Source organism: Gorilla gorilla, chromosome 11 (genome assembly GCF_029281585.2).
Source record: "Gorilla gorilla gorilla isolate KB3781 chromosome 11, NHGRI_mGorGor1-v2.1_pri, whole genome shotgun sequence".
Taxonomy (NCBI): Eukaryota; Metazoa; Chordata; class Mammalia; order Primates; family Hominidae; genus Gorilla; species Gorilla gorilla.
Window position 1 is genome coordinate 89,644,888 of NC_073235.2, and position 15,913 is coordinate 89,660,800.

Sequence of the window (15,913 nt, forward strand, 5' to 3'; positions counted from 1 at the left end):
AGTGGGTTCATGGACTCATCCTGTGGTAATTTCCCCAGTGCCAGAAAGCATAATTGGCATAGACATTGACTTAGCAGATGGCAGAACCCCTACCTGGGCTCCCTGACTGGTAGGGTGAGGGCTATTATGTTGGAAAAGAACAAATGGAAGCCATTAGACCTGCCTCTACCTAGAAAACTAGTAAATCAAAAACAATATTGCATCTCTGGAGGGATTGCAGATTGGTGCCACCATTAAGAACTTGAAAGACACAGGGGTGGTGATTCCCACCATATCCCCGTTCAACTCTCCCATTTTGCCGGTGCAGAAGAAAGATGAATCTTGGAGAATGACAGTGGATTGCTGTAAGCTTAACAAAATGGTGACTCCAATTACAGCTGCTGTACCAAACTTGCTTTCATTGCTTGAGCAAATTACATCTCTTGGCACCTGGTATGCAGCCACTGGCTTGGCAAATGCCTTTTTTTTTCCATTTCTGTCCATAAGGCTCAACAGAAGCAATTTGCCGCAGCTGGCAAGGCCAGCAGTATATGTTTACTGTTCAACCTCAGGGGTATATCAATTTTCTGGCTTTGTGTTATAATCTTATTCAGAGAGACCTTGATCACTTTTTGCTTCTACAAGATATCGCACTGGTCTGTTACATTGATGACATTATGCTAATGGGATCCTGTGAGCAAGAAGTAGCAAACACACTGAACCTACTTGTGAGATATTTGTTTGTCAGAGAATAGAAAATAAATTGAATTAAAATTCAGGGACCTTCTACCTCAGTAAAATTTCTAGGTGTCCAGTGGTATGGGGCTGTTGAGATAGTCCTTTTAAGGTGAAGGATAAGTTGCTGCATTTGGCCTCTCCTGCAACCAAGAAAAAGACACTATGCCTAGTGGGCCTATTTGCATTCTGGAGGCAAAACATTCCTCATTTGGGTGTGTTACTCAAGCCCATTTATCAAGCGACCCAAAAGGCTGCCAGTTTTGAGTGGGGTCCAAAACAGGAGAAAGCTCTGCAGCAGGTCCAGGCTGCTGTGCAAGCTGCTCTGCCACTTGGGCTATATGACCCAGAAGATCCAATGGTGGCTGAGATGTCAGTGGCAGATAAGGGTGCTGTTTGGAGCCTTTGGCAGGTCCCCATAGGTGAATCACAGTAGAGGCCTCTAGGATTTTAGAGCAAGGCCCTACCATCTTCTGCAGATAACTACTCTCCTTTTGAGAGGCAGCTCTTGGCCTGTTCCTGGGCTTTAGCGGAAACTGAACGTTTGACTATGTGTCATCAAGTCTCCATATGACCTGAACTGCCTATCATGAACTGGGTGTTTTCTGACCCATCTAGCCCTAAAGTGGGGCATGCACAGAAGCAGTCTATCATCAAATGGAAGTGGTATATGTGTGACTGGGCTCGAGCAGGTTCTGAGGGGACCTATTATTTTTGTCCCTCTATTATTTCTGTCCCTCTAGAGAACCCTGATTAATCAGATAACCTAATTTTGGAACTAATCTCCCATCATATTCAAAGGTCTCTCATAGTCAGGGAGAGAAGATTATAAAAGGGTCTAGATCATTGGGGCCTTTTAGAATTATTGCTACTATAAGGATACCCTGGTAGATGATGGTGCCATTTCCTGAGATTTAGTTTGATAGCATGAGGTAGTTTTGGAAATTACTGATTTTGAAAATTCTTGTAAAAGGAGCATCCAAGTGGGGATATTGATCTAAATATGTGAATCAAGTGTTCCGAGTTCTAAGAATGCCAATGTGCATTATGAATTTTCAAATGTGTACCACATTTTTCAAACACATTTCATTAAAAAAATTGATTGCACAAAGCATTAAAGGACTAGTGCTATATGTGAAAAATTCCCTTAGAGTATAATTCAGAAGAAAGAAGATAAAGTGATCAACTGGGGGCATCTGAAGATTATTTTCTCACCTGTGAAGAAAATGAAGCAGAGATGTTACAGAGTTACAAGAAGTTTGCAAGAATACTGTACTATTCAGTATATTCAGTAAAAAAAAAAAAAAAAAAAAAACCTTAGAAAGTGAGAATGTCCTCAAGGAGCTGTCTTTTGCCCTATCTTGGCTCATTAAAGTGATCATATTTTCAAAATTTATTTCCCTAAACCAGTTTAAATACAGTGAATGTTTTATGAGACTATAGAGTGAAAAAGATTTCTGGTTTTTTTTTTAGGAAGCTAATATTTTGTTATTTGCTATGGCCTTTAGTATAACTGTTTATGATTTATGAAAATATGCTGAAGTGACAACAGAAGAAAAATCCTAATGAATAAGTTCTATTAATTTATAAGAAATGTGTGAGGTGTTATATGGAACAAAATAAACCAAGCAAGAATAAATGAGACCCCCAGGATCTATTTTATTCTCTTTAAATGCATAAATTTCCTACAGGGAAGAAAAAGAGAATATAAAGAGAAGAAGGAGAGAATGTTCCAGCAGCAATGAAGCAGAACCAGCTTTTGTGAGGGTAAGACTTGGTGGTTCATGGGGAGGCACATTGCATGATTTTGCCTCTTTAACATAACTGCATGCAAATAATAGAACCTCATAGTGAAAGTGCACCCCCGATGAGAATGCATACAGGCAAGGAAAAAAAGAACAAGTTCTCAGTCCCCAAAACAAATAAAATAAATTGCTTGAGTTAAAATTAGCTGAACTCAGTTCACATTCAGTAATGGTAAATCCAACAAATATTTCTTGTATAATTTTTCTGCTCTTTTTTTATGAAAAAAATAAGCCCCTATATTTGTATAAGCATACTTTATTTTCTCTGTTATGTTATAAACTCTAAACAAGCAAGTACAGAAAAAAATACATCTTTTGTAACTCTACTTTTTTTTTGAAATGCCTAAGCGTGAGAAATGGTAACATTTTCAAAACATTATATTAGGTAACAGCACTTTCATAACAAAATTCTAAAAAGGTAAATAAGTTTACAAAGTTATTTTTCAAAATTTTGTGATTCTGCGCCCATAGATGACTATTCTCATATTTCATTAATGTATTATATATAAATAGAATTGACAATGACTTTTTTGAATGAAGTATTCTATATCTGCATAAGTACCCCTGGCAGCTTCTACCAATGTTAAGGGAGGTGATGACATTGACTAATTTTCATTTTATGGAACAAAATGTTGAATCAAGCAATAAAATTCCTGAAAACAGTTTTGATGGTTGTTTTAATAAGTGCCTTAACAGTTGAATTGGTGATTTTATATCTTGATAAGTTGTGACAAGTAACATGGGCTGAGACTCTTCCCCAATAATTTAATAATTTAAGCTGTATTATTCCTGCTAATATTGACCTGGGCAAGAAAAAAGTTACAAAATGAAAAAAATCTCTGGGGCCTAGGTTTTTTCATACTTCAAATGGAGTTCACAGAACTGTTGTAAGAAATAAATGAAATAGTGCATGAGTATAATCAGGAATATAGTGATGTACAATAATAATTATCATTATAAACCAATATTTTCTCCTCAATATGGCATGCTTTTTATCCTTCACACTTCCTGGTGATCACATACAAGTCTAATTACCATACATATTTTGATAATACTCAAACCAAACCATCTGCAATGTAGATCTCTTCTAAGATTTAGACTCATTTTTTCATTTCTTTATGAATATATATATTTTTGGCTAGGAAATAAAATGAACGTTAGCAATAAGGTTGGGTTTTTTGTTGGCGGTGGTGGTTAGAAAAAGAACCTTAACCCATCTTATTTACTGGATCCAAGGTTTCGTAGAATGTTTGTATATCTTACTCAAGGGCAACAGAACCTAACTCTTCATTCCTCCATGCTGTATTGTTTGGCATTCACTATAAACTTTTTTTTTTTTAAATGCTGGAGAAACTCGAGTCCTCTGACTCTATTTTCTTCATCCATTATATACAGTCTGTCACTGTGAATTGTTCATGGTTCTGCATGTGGTTTTTGCTGGTATAACCAAGAAAATCTCAAGATTTTTATACAATTTGTTACAAAACAAGCTCTTTTATTGGGCTTGGAATTACTGAGCTATGAGACTGGAGCTCTTATTTCCACTTTGTCACCACAGGAGACGAAAATGCCTAAAAATAGAGCTCAATTGGGAGAAGAACAGCTGGAACACAGAAGCTGGGGATAGCATAATGGCATCATTTGTGCCTCTTATCAATTTGTGCTTATATCTGGGCTTTTTATTTCTTCTGTTTGTGGCATTCTGGGTTGAAATCCCTGTCACTTGAAACTGAGGGATTCCTTACTCAATCACATGATTTTCTATCTCCAACATTTCCACCTTAGTTCAGATTTCCATTTCTCTCTTGGATTGCTCCAAAGCCCTACAACTGATTTCTCCTGCTGTAAGTATTAGTATTTTCTGTCAGCTCTCAACTCCACAGAGCTCTCAGAATGATCTACCTAACATACAGATCTGACTATGCCATGTCCCTGCTAAAAATATATTTTCTGACCACAGTGTAAAGAATAATATCTTTAACATTGAGTGTAAATCCCTATGAGATGAAGCCCCCTACCTAACTCTACAACCTAGTTTATCATTTTCCCCTCTTAATATTTGTGTATCAGCAGCACTGAACAGCTAGTGTATTTCTCTTACAAACACACTGCAGTGTTTTTCAATACCTCCACTTTACTCAAGTTCTTTTGCCTAGAATACACTTTCATTTTTCGTGTCGTGGAGTCTAACTACTACTATTCATTCCCCTATGCACCAAACCTAGGTGAGGTGTCCTTAACCTGTGTTTTAGAGTCCGATAGTCGTTTTTATCATTGTATTTACCATATTATATTGAATGGATTTGCTCATCTCTAATCAATGCCCCACCTTCCTGTTATCCAACTCACACATATGACCATGTCTTTTTAAATTTTTTTTTGAATCCCTAGCACCTTAAGAAGTTCCTGAAAAATAATGCCCAGTAAATGTTTATTGAACAAATAAATGTACAGAAAAACACTACCTTGCTACTTGGCTCTTTGTTTAATTCTTCAGAAGAGGATTAAGTATGCTGCCCCAGTCTGACAGAAGTTGAATTTGTATTTCAACTTCGAAACCAAGTTTACATTAATCTTCCATTTCAGAAGAATATCTCATTGCTATTCATCAATTAAAGTCAAATTGATACTTCTGTTTTCAATTGAGCTAATGTATTGCATTAAATTTTCCTAACTTCATTACAGCTTACTGACAGCCTAATGACTGCAGTATATTTCAATTTTGCAAGAACAGAGAGTGCAGAAACCCATTCTAAATTTTTATTTGATAATCGTTACCTCTCTCCATATGGTCACAAGAGCTTCTTTTTTTCCCCTGTTGCTCCAGTTGGGATTTTCACCCCTTCTCTCCTTCCATTTCCACCTTTTGTACATAGCAAAAGCCAATGATGTCCTACCTCCCCAACTCTTCCAAACCCTATCCATAAGACAGCCAGTCCTTATTCTTTATCTCAGCATTATTTCAGCACATTCTAGATTAGGGTCTGATAACAAAGGACTGGCTGTACTTCTAGATAAGAGGAAAGAGGAAGGAATCCCATATGGAGGTGTCTCTCTGGTACCAGCCTTTTGTCGAGTGCTACAGCAACCCTACTTTAGTGCCAGGAGCCACAGAGAGCATCTTCAGCACCACTCTATTTCTTTACATTCTGATTCTTAGAGGATTATAGATAAATAGGATTCTTAAACTGAAATCAAAACATTACTCTTTTCTCTTTTTTCCCTTTCTTATTGACACCACTAGAAACTTAGTCCAGATTATCTAAATGTAAGAAAAATGAAACTTCTCTTACTTCTCTGCCTTTCTGTAGTTGTTGCCATCTTCTCTCCTTTCCATCACATTCAAAAGCTGTCAAAGCATAGACTACTATCTCCTCTTCTATTTCTTTCATTCATTCTTTTATTATTTTTATTATGAGATACAGCCTACATAAAGAAGAGCGTAGAAAATATATATGCTTATTTGGGAGAATAATGATAAAGCAAACACCCCTGTAATCACCACTGAAGTCAACAATAAGATATTACCAGCATCTTGGAAGCTCCCCAGCTGCTGCTGTATAATCCCAAAGCCCACTTTCCCTCTTAAAGAAGTTATCCAGAAGTATGATTTTTAAAACAATAATCCTGTTACTTTTCTTTACAGTTTTATCACCTTATACAGAGCCCTAAAAGATATGATTTAATTTTGCCTATTTTGCAACTTTATACATATGCTTCATGGACTACATATGTTTCTTTCACTCCATATAATGTTCATGATATTCGATTTGCCCTACATAGCTCTATGTATTTATTTTTATTGCTGTCTATATTGCTGCTGATGGACAAGATGAATGGTCTTGTGTATGTTTCCTGCTTCATGTACAAGATTTTCCCTTGATTATAAACCTAGGATGGAATTATTGGTGTGCATCTGCAACTTTAGTAGATAAAGCCAAACTGTTTTCTGAACTCATTGTGTAAATTTACAATCCCTCTCTTAGTCTTTAAGAGTTACTACTGCTCCAAATCTTTACCAATATTACTTATTGTCAGATTTTATAAGTTTTGTAAACCAGGGGGTCTACAAAAGTTGAAAACTATCTTAATGGTTATCTAAATGTACTATTCTTACTTCTCACCTCCCTCCCCCATCTCTTTTGATGTTAAAGCAAAATACACAGAGAATAAAGGACACAAAGCTGGTGTAGTGGATTGAATGGTAGCCTCCCAAGTGATATGTCCACCAGAACCTGTGAATGTGATCTTGTTTGGAAGAAGAGTCTTTGCAGATGCAATTAAGATAACGATGCCGTGAAGAGATTACCCTGGATTATCATGGGCCATAAATCTAATGAGAAGTGATTTTATAAGAGAAGAGCAGGGAAAAGGACACACAGGAGAAAAGACCATGTGAAAACAGAGGCAAAAACCTGCATTATGCAGCCCCAAGCCAAGGAAAATCTGGAGTCACCAGATGAGGAAAGATTCTCTTCTAGAAACTTCAGAAAGAGTGCGACCCCCCAACACTTTGATTTTGAACTTCTGTCCTCCAGAACTATGACAGAAAAAATTTCTGCCATTTTAAGCCACCAAGTAGTAATTTCTATGATAACCCTGAGAAACTAATACAACTACTTAGTGTCTGAGAACTAGAACACCATTCTAAAATATCTAGTTGATGACTTTACTCATTACAAGACAACATGCCCCTTTTTCTCACTCCACATTCTTTATTCTAGCAGTTGTAACGAAACAAAGACAGGTAATAAGCAATGTTAATTCCATCTGCAACCTTAATTCCCCTTTGCCATGTAGCCTATGGCAGGTGAGCAACCATTACTGCCGGAGCTCCACCTCCTGTCAGATTAGCAGTGACAATGGATTCTCATAAGAGCGTGAACCATATTGTAAGCTGCACACGCAAAGGATCTACTTTGCGCACTCTTTGTCAGAATCTAACTAATGCTTGATGATCTGAGATGGAATAGTTTCATCCTAAAACCATTCACCCCCACCCCCAACCCTCATCCATGGAAAACATTGCCTTCCACTAAACTGGTTCCTGGTGCCAAAAGGGTTGGAGACTGCTGGCCTAACATAGTCACAGGTTTTGGAGATTAGGATGTGGACATCTTCAGGAGATCATTATTCTATTTACTACACTGTGAATCTCTTCTGTATTTCAACAAGGTAAGGAAGGAGATGCAGGTCATACCTAGAAGAGGTAATGATAATGGAAACAGATAAAGTTGGATAAATCACAAAGTTGGATGAACAATTAAGCCTGGGACTATGGACTCTGGCAAGAAGCCTCACTCACCCCCTCAGCTCCCAACTCTGCTCTCTCTGTGACCTCACTCCTTCCTGATTCATATTCCAGGCTTCTGGACTTCCTGTCCTGCTACATAATATCTGCCACCTAAGTTTAAAATAGTCTTTGATCTCACTAATTAATTCCATGAAAATTGACCTTGAACAAAATCTTTTCTATAAATTCATTTATCAAAAATGAATTAAAAAAACAAAACCACTTGTGTATATTTTATACTACTTCTCTAAATATATATCTTGTACTTTCCTATTTCAAGTAATTATTTCAAAGTATTTTATTCAAATATGAGTACATAGAGTGCTTTTGTAATTGCACTTAATTTGTTTCTTGATAAATTTCTCCTCATCAAATAAATAGAAAATTAACATATTCTGAATTCGATCACTATACTGTTACCACCTCTGTGAATAGGAATAATTAGCAAACATTTTACCTACTTTTTTTGCCTTTTGAGACATGAAGAATTAAATTATGTTACTAGATACTGAATTCATAGGTCTGAGATCTAAAAATGTCTGAAGAAGAATGTGTTCAAATTAATGCCTCCTGAAAAGGTATTTAGACATTATGGATTTTTCCATTTATTGCAATTATATACAAGTTGGCTGGGCATGGTGTCTCATGCCTGTATACTCAGCACTTTTGAGGCCGAGGTGGATGGATCACCTGAGGTCAGGAGCTCGAGACCAGCCTAACCAATATGGTGAAACTCCATCTCTACTAAAAATACTAAAATTAGCCAGGTGTGGTGGCGGGAGCCAAGTAGTCCCAGCTACTTGGGAGGCTGAGACAGGAGAACTGATTGAACCCGGGAGGCAGAGGTTGCAGTGAGCTGAGATGGCACCACTGCACTCCAGCCTGGGTGACAGAGACTCCGTCTACATATATGTAAGTTGTGAGTGGAATGTGCATTGACTTAAGAACATTCGCATGTGAGAAGAAATTAAGTTTCAGTAGGTGATGGGAAGCAGTCTTGGTGGACTAATCTCCTACCGTTACCATCATTCTTTTTTGCAGAAATGATAATTATACTTTAGGAAATGATGACATGTAAATGAATCATCCCTCCTCCCTTCTCATGAATTAGGGAGAAGTTACACAATGAACCTATTTGCCCTGCTGCACTAGAAGCAAACTTTGGGTACCCTGGCCTCTATGGAACTGGGAGGCTTATACACTGATATTAGAGAGATGAAGGACTTGTGATTGCCAGGAAACCACTATTTTCTCCCACTTGCTCATATCCTTGCCCCAACTCTTCCCCCAAAACTGTGAGGAGACAGGTCTGAATATCCCTCAGATGAGTGAAAGATGCTCAGCTTGGCTTAAGAGACCTAAAATCTTAAGTCGTCCCTTAATGCTATCAGACTGAAGACAAGTGATAAAGAATATGTTGATAACTGATATTTGAATGGCTCTAATGTTACATGCATTTCATTATCTATTCATTTTTGCTTTAAGATGCATATAAACTGTTTTCTTTTAGTAAATGGAACCATTTGAAAGAGAAAGGCATTTGTAAGGAAACGTTGAGAATATGTTATTAGAACATGTTTCTTTCTCCATTAGTTCATATTACATGGGTTTACATTATATGCATTTTAAATAAAATATGTTAAGATAAATGAAAATATATTTAGGCTGTTAGTATATTATACATATAAAAATATTTTGTAATAAAACTTATTTTGACATTATATAGATTTAATTTTGTTTGATCACAAATTACTATTTGTTACTTTTTTATTATTATTATTATACTTTAAGTTTTAGGGTACATGTGCACAATGTGCAGGTTAGTTACATATGTATACATGTGCCATGCTGGTGTGCTGCACCCATTAACTCGTCATTTAGCATTAGGTATACCTCCTAATGCTATCCCTCCCCCCTTCCCCCACCCCACAACAGTCCCGAGTGTGATGTTCCCCTTCCTGTGTCCATGTGTTCTCATTGTTCAATTCCCATCTATGAGTGAGAACATGCGGTGTTTGTTTTTTCGTCCTTGCGATAGTTTACTGAGAATGATGATTTCCAATTTCATCCATGTCCCTACAAAGGACATGAACTCATCATTTTTTATGGCTGCATAGTATTCCATCATGTATATGTGCCATATTTTCTTAATCCAGTCTATCATTGTTGGACATTTGGGTTGGTTCCAAGTCTTTGCTATTGTGAATAGTGCCGCAATAAACATACGTGTGCATGTGTCTTTATAGCAGCATGATTTATAATCCTTTGGGTATATACCCAGTAACGGGATGGCTGGGTCAAATGGTATTTCTAGTTCTAGATCCCTGAGGAATCGCCACACTGACTTCCACAATGGTTGAACTAGTTTACAGTCCTACCAACAGTGTAAAAGTGTTCCTATTTCTCCACATCCTCTCCAGCACCTGTTGTTTCCTGACTTTTTAATGATTGCCATTCTAACTGGTGTGAGATGATATCTCACTGTGGTTTTGATTTGCATTTCTTTGATGGCCAGTGATGATGAGCATTTTTTCATGTGTCTGTTGGCTGCATAAATGTCTTCTTTTGAGAAGTGTCTGTTCATATCCTTTGCCCACTTTTTGATGGGGTTGTTTGTTTTTTTCTTGTAAATTTGTTTGAGTTCATTGTAGATTCTGGATATTAGCCCTTTGTCAGATGAGTAGGTTGTGAAAATTTTCTCCCATTTTGTAGGTTGCCTATTCACTCTGATGGTAGTTATTTGTTACATTGTTTACAAAGAAAACAGTATGCAAAGTTTTGTATAAATTTTAGTTAAGTGCATTTAACTTAATTTTAGTTAAGTGCATTTTTTAATATGACCTGTTTTTAAATTGGGAACTATACCCTAGTTAATAAATTAACTTTTCAGTGGAGCTGATTATTTATATTGTTTACTGATTAATGTTTTTAATTAGCAGAACTTATTTTTTAGAGCAATTTTAGGTTTACAGAAAATTTAGCAGATCATATAGAGTTCCCATATACTCATTCTCCCTCACTCACAGCTTCTTCTATTATTAACCTCTTGCATTCTGTGGTACATTTCTTGCAGTTAATCAACATACTGAAATACTGTATTAACTAAAATCCATAGTTTATATTAGGGTTCACTCTTTGTGTTGTGCAGTCATATGGATTTTGACAAGTGTATAATGTCACATAACCACCTTTACGGTACCTTGTAGGCTAGTTTCACTGTCCTAGAAATCCCCTGTGTTTTACCTATTTATGTCTCTTCTCCCAACTTGAACCCCTGGCAACCAATGATCTTTTTTACTGTCTCTGTAGTTTTGCCTTTTCCTGCAGGTCACGTAGTTGGAATCAAACAAGATATAGCCTTCTCAGACTGGTTTCTTTTATTTAGCAATGGACACTTAAAGTTCCTCCATATTTTTGAGACTTGATAGGTCATTTCTTTATATTGCTGAATAATATTCCATTGTCTGACTGTACCACAATTTTTTTTATCCATTTGCCCTTTTGAGGGACATCTTTGTTGCTTCCAGTTTTTGGCAATACACCCTCTATAAAAATTCATGTGCAAGTTTTTCTGTGGATATGGCTTTTAACTCATTTGGGTAGATATCTAGGAAAGCAATTGCTTGGTTCTATGGTAAGACTATGTTTAGTTTTGTAAGCAACTAGTTTTCTACAAAGAAAACTAGTTTTCATAGAAAAGCAGCAAATATACCTTTTGTTTTTAAATATGTTAAACCTGAGGGGAATGGCTTTAAAACCCTACATATTTTACATAATCTTTTTTCATTATTTCAGTTTTTATAAAATTTCTTTTTCCCAATCCTGGTGTACTATGCACCAGGCTGACCTAAAGGAGAGGCCTTCTTTGCTTTCTATCTATAAATTTAAATTTTTTTTTGACAAATTGATACACACATGAGTTTTGACAGAAATAGAATTGCCTTGATAACTCTTCAAATGTAAGTTTAATGAGGTAAGAAATAAACAAAGATTATTTGAAATCTCAATAGAAATTCAACTATAAAAGTCAAAATAGTTTAGATAAATATATAAAGGGGAAAAGTTGAAAATGTTAAGAATACCACATATTCAACATGCAGAAAGAATCTGTCATTGAACAATGCATCCTGGAGAGAGCAACGATTTTTGAAAAACAGTGAATGGCATATTATTGCAAACTTTGTTTCCCACAATTTATGTTCTTTTCCTAAACTGATAAAATATAATACAGTGCCTCAAATAATATTCATTTATCAAAACCACTTGATAAATATCTCTATTGTTTCTTGGGAAACTATATAGGAAAACACCCTACATTCTGCTTAATAATTTCCTTAGTAAAACAACATATTCTACTCAATATTTCTAAAATTAATTCCTTAACAAGGTGTTATATCTCTAATATCCCTAAACATGGTTTCATTAGCTAGCCAGGGTAACAGGTTGAAACCACACTAATGTGTCCCAGAAGACCTTGTTGTTTTGTATCCACTGAAAAAGAGTCATGGCAATATTCTGTTCTGTATTATAATTAGTGAGTTTCTATATTAAAAATAAGCAAATTTCAAATAAATGATTTAGTCCTTGAGATACATGAAAAAAGTGTAAAACTTTCTTAAACTCATGCTTTCTGAAATCATTCCAATCTCATTTTTCTCTCAAGTTCCTCAGTCATGTTCTACCAACAGAATTATTAATTTTTCTGATGTTTCTACCAGACAATCCTCTCTGATGAAACATTTTTTAAATAATCATATGAAGACGTTAAAAAATTTGTTACAGAAAAACAGAACTATTGTTTTATTTTTCTAATAAATATGTAATATATTATTAAAATGCAGTACTACATATTTTTAGATACAAATAGCTATAAATTATCCATATTTCCAAGAAAGCAATTGATGACTATTCCTACATAAATTGTTTTATTCACTGTTTAATCCATCATTAGGTTTGATAACACTTTGACATAAAGTTTGTAAATAGTATGGGAGATAAAAAGATTCTCTAAAGACTGTTTTCAAGTTCCCCCTTTTAATAACAATGTTCTTTACTATACATATTTATTATGAGTTAAGAGAAGAAATAGTTTTAAATTAAAAAGAATGACAAATGTCTTTACATTATTCTTTTAGCAATTACCCACTTTGTAGCAAAAAAACTATAACCCTTCAAATTTAGCTGCAGAAAAAATCCACACATTCTATTCCACATTTATCTAATTTTATTCAATGATGACTGGCTACCTGGGTTATACGTGGTGAAGATTTGAGGAATAAGGGATAGATTAGAAAGAAATAAAGAAAAAGATATAATTTCTCCATTCTCCTCTTAGTAATAGCCAGTAAATATCTGAGAGAATTGCAAAAAATACAAACTCAGATTTCATTGAAATTAGTGATTGCAATAACAGTTGTCCATATTTAAGCATTCCACCAGACCATGATATTTTAAGCATTGAAAAATGTATTTTTGTTGGTGTAGTAACATTATTTTGTCAATTTAAAATTTAGTTTCTAAATAATTTACATCTGTAGCTCAAGACCAATTATTTTGTTATTTGTAAAATAATGGGCAGTTTCAACCCAGACAGGTGTGTGCTTTATAGAATTGCAGTAAGCAACTATGTTATGTTATGGCAAGTCTAAATTGCAATATAATTATTATTCTCATTCAAATATTTTCTAAACATATGGAATATGATAATATAGTATTACAAGTTATACATTTAACATTTATATCAGAACTTTTACCTGTATATGAAGAACTTAAGATGAACAAAAATAATTGCTTTTGTTGAAGCAAAGTTTAGAGGTTCTGTCAATAAATATATTGTGGTCTGTGTCTGCTATGATTTGGTCAGGAAAATGGAAGCCTCTCCAAATATTTCAAGCAGTAAGTGATTTAAAATAGAAAATTAGAAATGAATAAAAGTACTGGAAGACTATTGGTACAAATCTCAGGAAAGCCAGAATAGGTCCAGAAAATACAGGAATAGCAGGAAAAAACCTAAATAGTCTATATCAACTGTTCATACCATTGAATTGAGTTATTTGCAGAATTAGAGATATTTTGTGAAAGGAGTCTCAGATATCACTGGCAATGTCTCATATTTGCATCTTCATATATTGGCCTACACTTCTTCAAATGCAAAAATGGCTTCTGCCTCGCCTTTCTTTCCAAATTTTGCATAATTGCTTCTCGCTGGAAAACTCTATTCTGGAATCATGCTACTAACCATTATGAGAAATACGGTTTCAAGGCTTCTGGCTCTTGTAATAGAGGAGAGAGTATAAATGGTGAAATTGTTACTGACTACTGGCACACAGTTCATCTTTCTTTAAAATGTTCATAAAGATGTGTCCCAAATTGTCAAATATAAGAAATAATTATTTGAAAATGAAAAAGTCAGCAGAAATTACTTGTAAATAACCTTAAACCATCTCATTTTCCTTCCCCCTTCATTCTCTTTAAATCTTCATACTACATTCGTTCTTAACTCTCCCATACTTTGCTTATTCTCATCCTACTTTCACATTCACAGTTTTAGCAAAGTTTTTCAGGTAAATGGTGTTGGAGAATACTGAGCCAAGTTAGATGAAAATTCCTAAACCAAGTTTGGAGTGTGGCTTTATGGAGAGTAGGGGGTCAAGGTGACGGCCAAGGATGGGTGGCCAGTTCTTAAATTTAACAAGCTGAAATATTTTTCCACAAATGAATCCTGGACAGGTCGCAGGGAAATCCATTTCATTGTCACTGGCTACTTGAGTGGAATTTGAGCAAGAGTGCTGTTCAGAGTGGCGCTCAGGGCATCCTGGTCAAGCAGGAGGCACAGGCCTACTGGGAACAGAGTACACCAGATCACCAAGGCCACAGCACATGGTCTATATCTTGATGATCTGCATACTCTGGACCCAACAGACCTTTCTTTCCTGCTCCTTAGGCCAATGCTTTTTTTTTTTTTTAAACCCATTTAGTTTACCAATATATTTTTACCTATTTAGTTTTATTTGATGATTTAGAATATATTTATACCTTTATTTGCCAGAAATGTATTGCTTATTTAGTTTTACTTATTTCTTTACAAATTCTGAACAGATTTTTAAATAAAATATGCCAGTATTAACACTGATATTTTGGTCTAACCTGAAATAAAGTCTGACATTCATATGATATTGCCATTTGCCTCACATTGCAATTACTAGAAAAACCAAGTCCTGTCTCTAACCCTAAATTGCAAATGCAGTACACTCAAAACACATTACAAAATGTGGCTGAATATGATGCCCCAACTGAAGGTTTAAAACAAATTCTGCAAAGCAAATTTCTCCCTAGTATGAGGCTTATACTCTGCACAAAATTGACAATATCATGTTTTGGATAATGGGAATAGAAAAGTGAGAACAGATGAAGTTAGGAGCTTCTCAACTCTACTTTGGCCCAAAGGAAGCAGGATAAAATAAAATAAATGAGGATTCACACAGATTAGATATGTTTGCAATCTGAGGAAGAAAAACGGGCTCTGCTCTGTAAACTGCTGTCTAGAAGCCAACCTCTGCTGGCTGGGAAAAAATAAATGCAAAATAATTTGTTCTAACACACAACTGCTCAGAGAACAGTCTGCATTTAAATAAAATGAAGGAAATGAAAAAAAAACTAAGTGAATTAAGGATTCTAACCTGGGAGATAAAAAAAGAACTACAATATAAATTTGAAGAAAGTATAAATAATTATTAATTATAAAATATTAGCATAATGAAGCAATGAAAAAATGTCCAAAATAATAAATACATTCAAGAAGAAATTTTTGGCAAAAGAGATAATAAAGTAGATGAACATTTAACTAATTTAATTCAAAAGTATTTGGAAAGCTGTTGAGGGTAAAGCAAAAACTACCAAAATAAGAAATGAAAACGAATAGCAAGATTAGTTGGCTCAACCCTATGCAAACAGAATTGAGATTATGATTAGTATTTACCATCTTTATCTTGTTCATTATGTACTAAAGAAACAGATTAGTATTTCATCATTATTATGATGCTGTCTGTAGATTTTTAGTAGATATACTTTATCAAATTAAGGAAGGTCCATTATATCCTAG

At 35.1% G+C, this 15,913-nt stretch overlaps 1 long non-coding RNA gene across 1 annotated transcript in view; it reads left to right on the top strand.

Annotated features, from left to right (window-relative positions):
* Nucleotides 1-15,913, top strand: part of LOC129532141 (uncharacterized) — a 68,033-nt gene that overhangs the window by 34,095 nt on the left and 18,025 nt on the right. Inside the window, exon 2 of the long non-coding RNA XR_008677772.2 lies at nucleotides 2,406-2,481. This is a non-coding gene — a long non-coding RNA (uncharacterized lncRNA). The remainder of the gene's footprint in view (nucleotides 1-2,405; nucleotides 2,482-15,913) is intronic.